Source organism: Lathyrus oleraceus, chromosome 5 (assembly GCF_024323335.1).
Source record: "Lathyrus oleraceus cultivar Zhongwan6 chromosome 5, CAAS_Psat_ZW6_1.0, whole genome shotgun sequence".
Lineage (NCBI taxonomy): Eukaryota > Viridiplantae > Streptophyta > Magnoliopsida > Fabales > Fabaceae > Lathyrus > Lathyrus oleraceus.
In genome coordinates this window covers 324950319-324958788 of record NC_066583.1, presented here as the reverse complement: position 1 = coordinate 324958788, position 8470 = coordinate 324950319, and the positions used below count along the sequence as shown (strand labels likewise).

At 39.6% G+C, this 8470-nt stretch overlaps 1 non-coding gene across 1 annotated transcript; it reads left to right on the top strand.

Annotated features, from left to right (window-relative positions):
* Positions 1 to 7875: 7875 nt before the first annotated feature.
* LOC127090310 (small nucleolar RNA R71) lies at positions 7876 to 7982 on the top strand. Its single transcript, XR_007791832.1, has one exon. It is a non-coding gene; the product is annotated as a small nucleolar RNA R71 (small nucleolar RNA).
* The last annotated feature ends 488 nt before the right edge of the window (positions 7983 to 8470 follow it).

The window sequence follows — 8470 nt, the reverse complement described above, 5'->3', positions numbered from 1 at the left end:
ACAACGCTTGGGACTTCTTGGTTATTCACCATAAGATAATACCTTCCGCCTACCCTATTTTTGATTAGGCGGCTGGAGCGACAATAGCTTATATCCATAAATAGGGGCGGCAGAGATTGCAAATTTCGAAGTCGGTCCCCTAGATTTAGGCCGAGTGCGATGGTGGTTATTAATCCTCCAATCACAAAAGGTTGGCGGCCTCTAGCACATAGGGTTCGGATATGGTGAAATAAGAAAGAAGTGGCGTTTACCTTTGTATCCATTTCGAAGACGCAATGGAGGAAGAATAATTCCTTTGCGTTGACTTTGCTGTTGTTGGGTCGACCAAAAATGGTGTTTTGCAGAATGCGGATAAAATACCAGATAGTGGGGTTATGTATGTGTGAAGCAAGTAGTACATCCCAGTTATTGGTTTCCACACCGGATATTTTTCTAAAGAGGTCGAAGGTGTTTATGTGCCACTGTGAGTTCAGAGGGATTCTTGGGTGGACTTGGCCTTCTACAGGGAAGTGTAGCATGGCACTCAATTGGTTCTGGGATAATGAGTACTCGGTGTTGAACATGCGGAAATTTGCGGTACCGATTAAGTACTCGTCTTCACCGGTTGGGGTGGTGTATATATAAGAACTTAAAAATTCTAAGGTGAGTGATGGGTAGGTAGGTTGATTGTGTGTGCAAAGAAAGGTTAAATCAGCAAGCCGGAGCATCCATTGCACACCTTGGAGTAATCCTAATTCTTGTAAACAATTTAAATCAGGATACCTGGTAGAGACGACGCCTCGTTGTTGAAATCGTTCGAACTGCTCGCGTTGGAAGTTATCATCTTCAGATCGGAAGATGATATTTCTGAATTGTTGGTTTTCCGCCATAGTTTATAGGTAGGTTGAAAGAAGGAAAGGGGATGAAAATGTATTTGTATAGAGTGGTTTGTTGGAATGATGTGGTGTAGGGAGAAAGGTATTGTAGGTATTTATAGGAAAAGTTTTTGGAAGTTGGAAGAGGAGTGGGTGAGAGAAAAATAAATGTGGATGAATGTGAGTGGGGTGGAGTAAAGGTGAGTGAATGGGGAAAATAAAAAGGTGAGGTGTAACGGTCGTGTCCCCAACTGTCACCAACGTTCACCTATTCTGGCGCTGTTACGCTCGTGACGGAAGGTGTTACGGGCGTCACATGCATTTGTGTGACGACCGTGATGGCTTGTGTGACGCTCGTCACACCAGTCAGCTTGCAACGGTCACTGCTTACGTGGGTGCTTCATAATTAGTTTTTATTATTTTATTGTTTTTATTTTTTTATTTTGTTTATGTTTATTATATTTTGCTATTGTTATATTTTAGAAATACCATGTATGCTATTCTACTACACACCATAGTGCATAAATATATTTTTCTCTAATAGGCTATGTAAGTAGTAGCATATAGTGGATATCATTACTGGTAATTGTAGATATTGCATAAATCAAAATAAAATAAAATAAACCAATAATGCAATAGCTTCATAAAATAAACATAATGTAACATTGGAAGATAAAAGAAAACATGCGAAAAACAAATACTAAGATTAAAAGTAATGTGAAACAAAACTATAAATTCCCTAAAACTAAAACTAATTAACTAAAAACTTCTAGCCACTTGCAGGATCTCTGGCCGGAGGAGCAAAGGAATTGACACGGTTTAACAACTCGTGAAATTGATTTGTCATACTACTCATGTATCCCAGAAATTCATGTCCCATATTAGTTAACTCTTTTCTGATGGCATCTTGTTCTGACATCAAGGCTTGAATAGCGGTGTTATAATCAGTTCCGGGCATATGATATCTAAGATCAGGTATTGCCGATTCTGCGGTCGGGATAGGGTGAGGTGGAGAGGCAACATCATGGTAACCAGTAGGTGTCTGTGGATCAGACTCAGCATAAGGAATCTGGTCGTCACAAATCTCATAGTCTTGGATGGATTCAACAGATCTAACAGGGGAAGGTATTCCATTCAGGTTGTAGAGCCAATTGTTTCGGTTATGGACATTAGTCATTGGACTAGGCATGGTGAATAGGTAGAAAGCTTGGTTATTAATTATTAGTTCAAACTCTCTAGGTCCAAGGTTTCCTATAAACATAGTGTTGAAGAGGAAAGGTATATTCATAGGATCAATGCCGCAGAAAGGGTTCAATTTAAGCATGGGTTGGCGCAATCCAATAGCATTAGCAATCATGGTTATCAATCCTCCTATTTGAATCGGTGCACGGTCATCTTGAATAAGGCGGTCGAAACTCGCCAACATATAGGTGGCACCATTCACTGGACGGTTCTAGGAAGCACAAAATATTATGAAGAGTTCATCACGTGATACTGTGGTAATGTTTGATTTTTTCCCAAAAAGGGTGTGTGTTAGGATCTTGTGGAAATAACGAAAAGCTGGGTTATGTATGTTTCCAGAAAGAAACTCATGTTCCTCAGGGTCATCATTACCCGTCAAACTTCCCCAAAAATGTTCAAGTTCTCTATATTCAAAAAGGTCTTCTTGGCTCATGGTGAACGTATCAAAAGAAGTAGGGAACCCTAAAAGGTTAGTAAATTCTTGAATGTTAAATTGATACTCCATATTGAACATCCTGAACTGAATGAAACCTCGGCTTATTCCTTTTCCATGGTTTGGTAAATAGATCAGGGAGCTAAGGAATCCTAGAGTTAGCCTCCGGTAAGTAACAAATTGTCTTCGAATAGGAGTGGTTTCCCACCCTATTTGACTCAGCAGATACAGGACACTCTCTCTTAGTCCAAGGGCAGTCATTGCCCAATCATCAGCATAGAAACTTGGGTGCATCTCTCTCTCTGCTAGCTCTTCAAATTTTTGTCTCTGAGCTTTCCCTCTGAATTTAATACCCATACGATCAATATGTCCCATCAGATTAATGTTAACTAAAGAAAAGAAAAACAAGAATTTAGTCAGGATTTGGCCAGATGCCGAAAGAAGGAAAGAAGAAAAGTTTTATAAAATAAATGAAGAATGAATACTAAATAAAATCAAAAGAATAATCAAAGAAAAGATAGTAAAAATTTGTGGGTTGTCTCCCACGAAGCGCTTTGTTTAATGTCGCAAGCTCGACATAAAACTAGTAAATGTTAATCTATAGATTTAGGAGACAATATGTCTAAGTGCAGGACTTGCGAGTCTTCATTGTTTTCATCATAGTGATAATGTTTCAGACGCTGCTCGTTTACGATAAATGCTTCCATAGATTTTCCTTTAATTTCCACAGCTCCACTGGGAAAGACGTTAGTAACTTGGAAAGGGCCTGACCATCTAGATCGTAGTTTTCCTAGGAATAACTTAAGTCTAGAGTTGAACAAAAGGACTATATCGCCTTGTTTGAAAGTTTTCCTTGATATGCGCTTATCATGCCATTTTTTCGTTCTTTCCTTGTAGATTCTGGCATTTTCGTATGTGTCTTGTCTAAGTTCCTCTAATTCGTTTATATCAAGGATTCGCTTTTCACCGGCGGCCTTATAGTTTAAATTTAAATTTTTAATAGCCCAATAGGCCTTATGTTCTAACTCTATCGGGAGGTGGCAAGATTTACCATAAATAAGCCTAAATGGGGTTGTTCCTATGGGGGTTTTGTAAGCGGTTCGATATGCCCATAGAGCTTCGGGTAATTTTGATGACCAGTCTTTCCTCGAGGTGGCGACTGTTTTTTCCAATATCTGTTTAATTTCTCTGTTAGATACTTCCACTTGTCCACTGGTTTGAGGATGGTAAGGTGTCGCTACTCGATGTTTTACACCATACTTAAACAATAGTTTTTCGAGTATCTTAGATATGAAATATGATCCACCATCACTGACGACTATTCTTGGGACCCCAAATCTTGGAAAGATTATATTCTTAAAGAGTCTAGTTACTACTCGTGTGTCGTTTGTTGGAGAAGCTATAGCTTCAATCCATTTTGAGACGTAGTCAACCGCCACGAGTATGTACTTGTTACCGAAAGAAGGTGGAAAAGGTCCCATGAAATCTATTCCCCACACGTCAAAAATCTCTACTTCCAAAATGCCCTTTTGTGGCATCTCGTCACGTCTAGATATGTTTCCTGTGCGTTGACATCTATCACATTTCTTGACAGCAACATGCACATCCTTCCATATGTTTGGCCAATAAAGACCGGCTTGTAGGATTTTAGAGCAGGTCTTGGATGTACTTACGTGTCCACCATAAGGAGCGGAATGACAATGTTGGATTATACTTTCTATCTCTTCTTCAGGTATACACTGACGGAAAATACCATCGGGGCCTCTTTTGAAAAGTAAAGGGTCGTCCCAATAATAATGTTTCATGTCATGGAAGAATCGTTTCTTTTGTTGGTAGGATAAATCAAGTGGAACTATTCCGGCGGCTAAATAATTGACAAAGTCGGCGTACCATGGTGTAACGCATACAGCCAAGGTGGTCTCTACTTGTTCATCAACTCTATTTTCTTCCAAATTAGCTATAAGTTTATCGTCCGAGAAGTCATTATTGATCGATGTTCTTTCCGGTTCCAGATTTTCAAGTCTAGAAAGGTGATCTGCTACTATGTTTTCAGTTCCTTTTTTATCTTTGATTTCCAAATCAAATTCTTGTAACAACAAGATCCACCTTAGGAGTCTAGGTTTAGCGTCCTTTTTTGTTAAGAGGTACTTAATGGCAGCGTGGTCAGTGTAAACGATTATTTTAGCTCCGACCAAGTAGGAACGAAATTTATCTAGTGCAAATAATACTGCTAAAAGTTCTTTCTCGGTCGTGGCGTAATTCATCTGTGCTTCATCTAGAGTTCTACTTGCATAATATATGACGTGAAGTTTTTTATCCTTTCGTTGTCCTAAAACAGCGCCTACGGCGTAGTCACTTGCGTCACACATTATTTCGAATGGTTCATTCCAATCCGTAGTCTGCATTATGGGCGCGGAGATCAATGCTTGTTTAAGTGTTTGAAATGCTTCTAAACATTTATTATCGAAGATGAATTCAGCATCTTTCATTAATAATTCGATTAAAGGTTTAGTTATTTTAGAGAAATCTTTAATAAATCATCGATAAAAACCGGCATGTCCTAAGAAGCTTCGTACTTCTCTCACAGTTTTCGGAGGTTGAAGGTTTTCGATTACTTCTATTTTGGCTTTGTCTACTTCAATTCCTCTATTTGATATGATGTGTCCTAAAACAATTCCTTCTTGTACCAGAAAGTGACATTTTTCCCAATTAAGTACTAGGTTTACTTTTACACATCGTTCTAGAACTCTTTCTAGGTTTTCAAGACATTCTTCGAAACTTTGCCCGCATACGGAAAAGTCATCCATAAAGACTTCCATGATGTTTTCGAGAAAATCGGCGAATATTGCCATCATGCACCTTTGGAAGGTTGCAGGAGCATTGCACAAGCCAAACGGCATTCGTCGATAAGCGAAGGTACCAAAACGACATGTGAACGTTGTCTTTTCTTGGTCATCAGGATGAATTGGTATTTGAAAGAAGCCTGAGTAACCGTCCAGATAGCAGAAATGAGAATGCTTTGCTAATCGTTCTAACATCTGGTCTATGAATGGTAAAGGAAAATGATCTTTTCGGGTTGCTTTGTTTAGCTTCCTATAGTCAATGCACATTCTCCATCCCGATTCGATTCGTTTGGTTATAGTTTCTCCTTTTTCATTTTCGATCACGGTTATACCCCCTTTCTTTGGTACTACGTGTACAGGGCTAACCCATTTGCTATCGGATATAGGATATATGATACCTGCCTCTAATAACTTCGTTACTTCCTTCTTCACTACCTCACTCAGGATCGGGTTTAGTCTCCTCTGATGTTCCCTAGAAGTTTTACAGTCTTCTTCTAGCATGATGCGGTGCATACAAATAGAAGGACTTATCCCTTTAAGATCGGTGATGTTGTATCCTAGTGCGGTTGGATATTTTCTTAAGATATGTAGGAGTTTTTCGGTCTCGAGTTTTCCTAGGTCTGCATTTACTATCACTGGTCGTTCAAGTTCTGAATCTAGGAATTCATATCTCAGATTTTTGGGAAGTGTTTTCAGGTCGAGGGTTGGTTTCTTAAGGCATTGCGTAGGATCCGGTGTTATTGCTAAACATTGGTTAAGTCTGTCTTGTACACGATAGTCAGACAATTTGTCATTTTCTAACTTTGTTTCTTTTATGCATTCATCGATGATATCCATGAAGTAACATGTGTCTTCTATTGCAGGTGCTTTCAAAAATTTGGAAAGAATGAACTCAATTTTCTCTTCTCCTACTTTGAAAGTGAGTCGTCCTCGTTTTACGTCTATGATGGCACCGGCGGTTGTTAAGAATGGTCTTCCCAATATAATGGGTGTAACTTCATCTTCTCTTATGTCCATAATTATAAAATCGGTTGGGATGTAGAATTGACCTATGCGCACGGGAACGTTTTCAAGAATTCCTACAGGATATCTAACGGAACGATCTGCTAATTGTACAGACATTTTAGTTGGTCTTAATTCTCCCATTTCCAGTTTCTTGCATATGGATAAGGGCATAACACTGATACCGGCTCCTAAATCGCATAGAGCTTTGTCTATGACAAATTTTCCTATGTGACAGGGTATAGAGAAACTACCAGGATCTTTAAGTTTAGAAGGCATATTTTGGATTATAGCGCTGCACTCAGCAGTGAGTGTAACGGTTTCGCTATCTTCAAGTTTCCTTTTATTAGAAAGAATTTCTTTTAAGAACTTAGCATATGAGGGCATTTGTGTAATAGCTTCTGTAAATGGAATGGTGACGTTTAATTGTTTCAGTAGGTCAACAAATTTTTTAAATTGGCCCGCGTCTTTGGTTTTAATTAGCCTTTGAGGATAAGGGATTGGTGGTTTGTAAGGCGGTGGAGGTACATAAGGTTCTTTCTTTTCTACGGTTTCCTTATTACTCTCTTCCTTTTCCTTAGGTTTACTTTCTTCCTCAGTTGACTTTTTAGAGTTTTGGTTTTCAATTCTTGGATCAGATGGTCCTTCTACCTCTGTTCCACTTCTTAATATAATTGCATGAGCGTGGCTTTTCGGGTTAGGTTGGGGCTGTCCAGGAAATGTACCAGTTGGGGCAGCAGTAGGCGCTTGTTGTTGAGCTACTTGCGAGATTTGTGTTTCCAGCATTTTGTTATGGGTAGCCAGGGCATCTACTTTACTTGCTAGTTGTTTAATTTGTTCGCTAGTGTGTACATTCTAGTTTAAGAAATCTTTATTGGTTTGCTGTTGAGAAGCTATGAAGTTCTCCATCATGATTTCCAAGTTGGATTTCCTAGGAACGTTATTGTTAGGTGTAGATGGGGTCGGCTTTTGATATCCAAGAGGTATAGCCGGGGCTTGACTGGGAGCTTGTCCTGGTGCGTATAAAGCATTATTACTCTTATATGAAAAATTAGGATGGTTCTTCCAGTTTGAGTTATAGGTATGCGAGTAGGGATTTCCTTGAGCATAGTTCACTTGCTCTGCTTGGATTCCTGTTAGGAGTTGACAATCTGTAGGAGTGTGACCTTGGATTCCATAGACTTCGCAATTTTGAGTCACGGAAACCACGGTGGCTGGAGGTGATACATTTAAACTTTCAATTTTCTGGGCAAGAGCATCCACTTTTGCATTAACATGATCAAGGCTACTTATCTCGTACATGCCACTTTTCGTTTGAGGTTTTTCTACCATTGTTCGGTCGCTTCCCCACTGATAATGATTTTGGGCCATGCTTTCGATAAGTTGATAAGCATCGGCATAAGGTTTATCCATAAGCGCACCACCTGCGGCGGCGTCTATTGTTAACCTTGTGTTGTACAAGAGACCATTATAGAAGGTATGAATTACTAACCAGTCTTCTAAACCATGGTGTGGACAAAGTCTCATCATGTCTTTGTATCTTTCCCATGCTTCGAAAATAGACTCGTTATCTTTCTGTTTAAATCCATTTATCTGGGCTCTCAACATAGCTGTTTTGCTTGGAGGAAAATATCGGGCAAGAAAGACTTTCTTCAACTCATTCCATGTGGTGACTGAGTTGTAAGGAAGAGACTGAAGCCATCTTCTAGCTTTATCCCTTAACGAGAAAGGAAAGAGACGAAGTCGAATTGCCTCTGAAGTGACACCATTAGCTTTAACAGTATTAGCGTATTGGACAAATACGAATAAATGAAGGTTTGGATCCTCGGTAGGATTTCCAGAGAATTGATTCTGTTGCACTGCCTGCAACAGCGAAGGTTTAAGTTCGAAGTTGTTTGCTTCGATTGCGGGTGGAGCAATACTCGAATGCGACTCATCTTGCGATGGAGCGGCGTAATCTCGAAGAGCACGAGCTGGTTCTTCCATCTCGGGTATCAGCGAAGGAAGGAGATTTTTGAGATCAGGAATTTCGATTGGAGGAAGATTGTTTGCAGCACGATACTCTCGAATTCGTCGTAAAACTCGGAGATATCGTT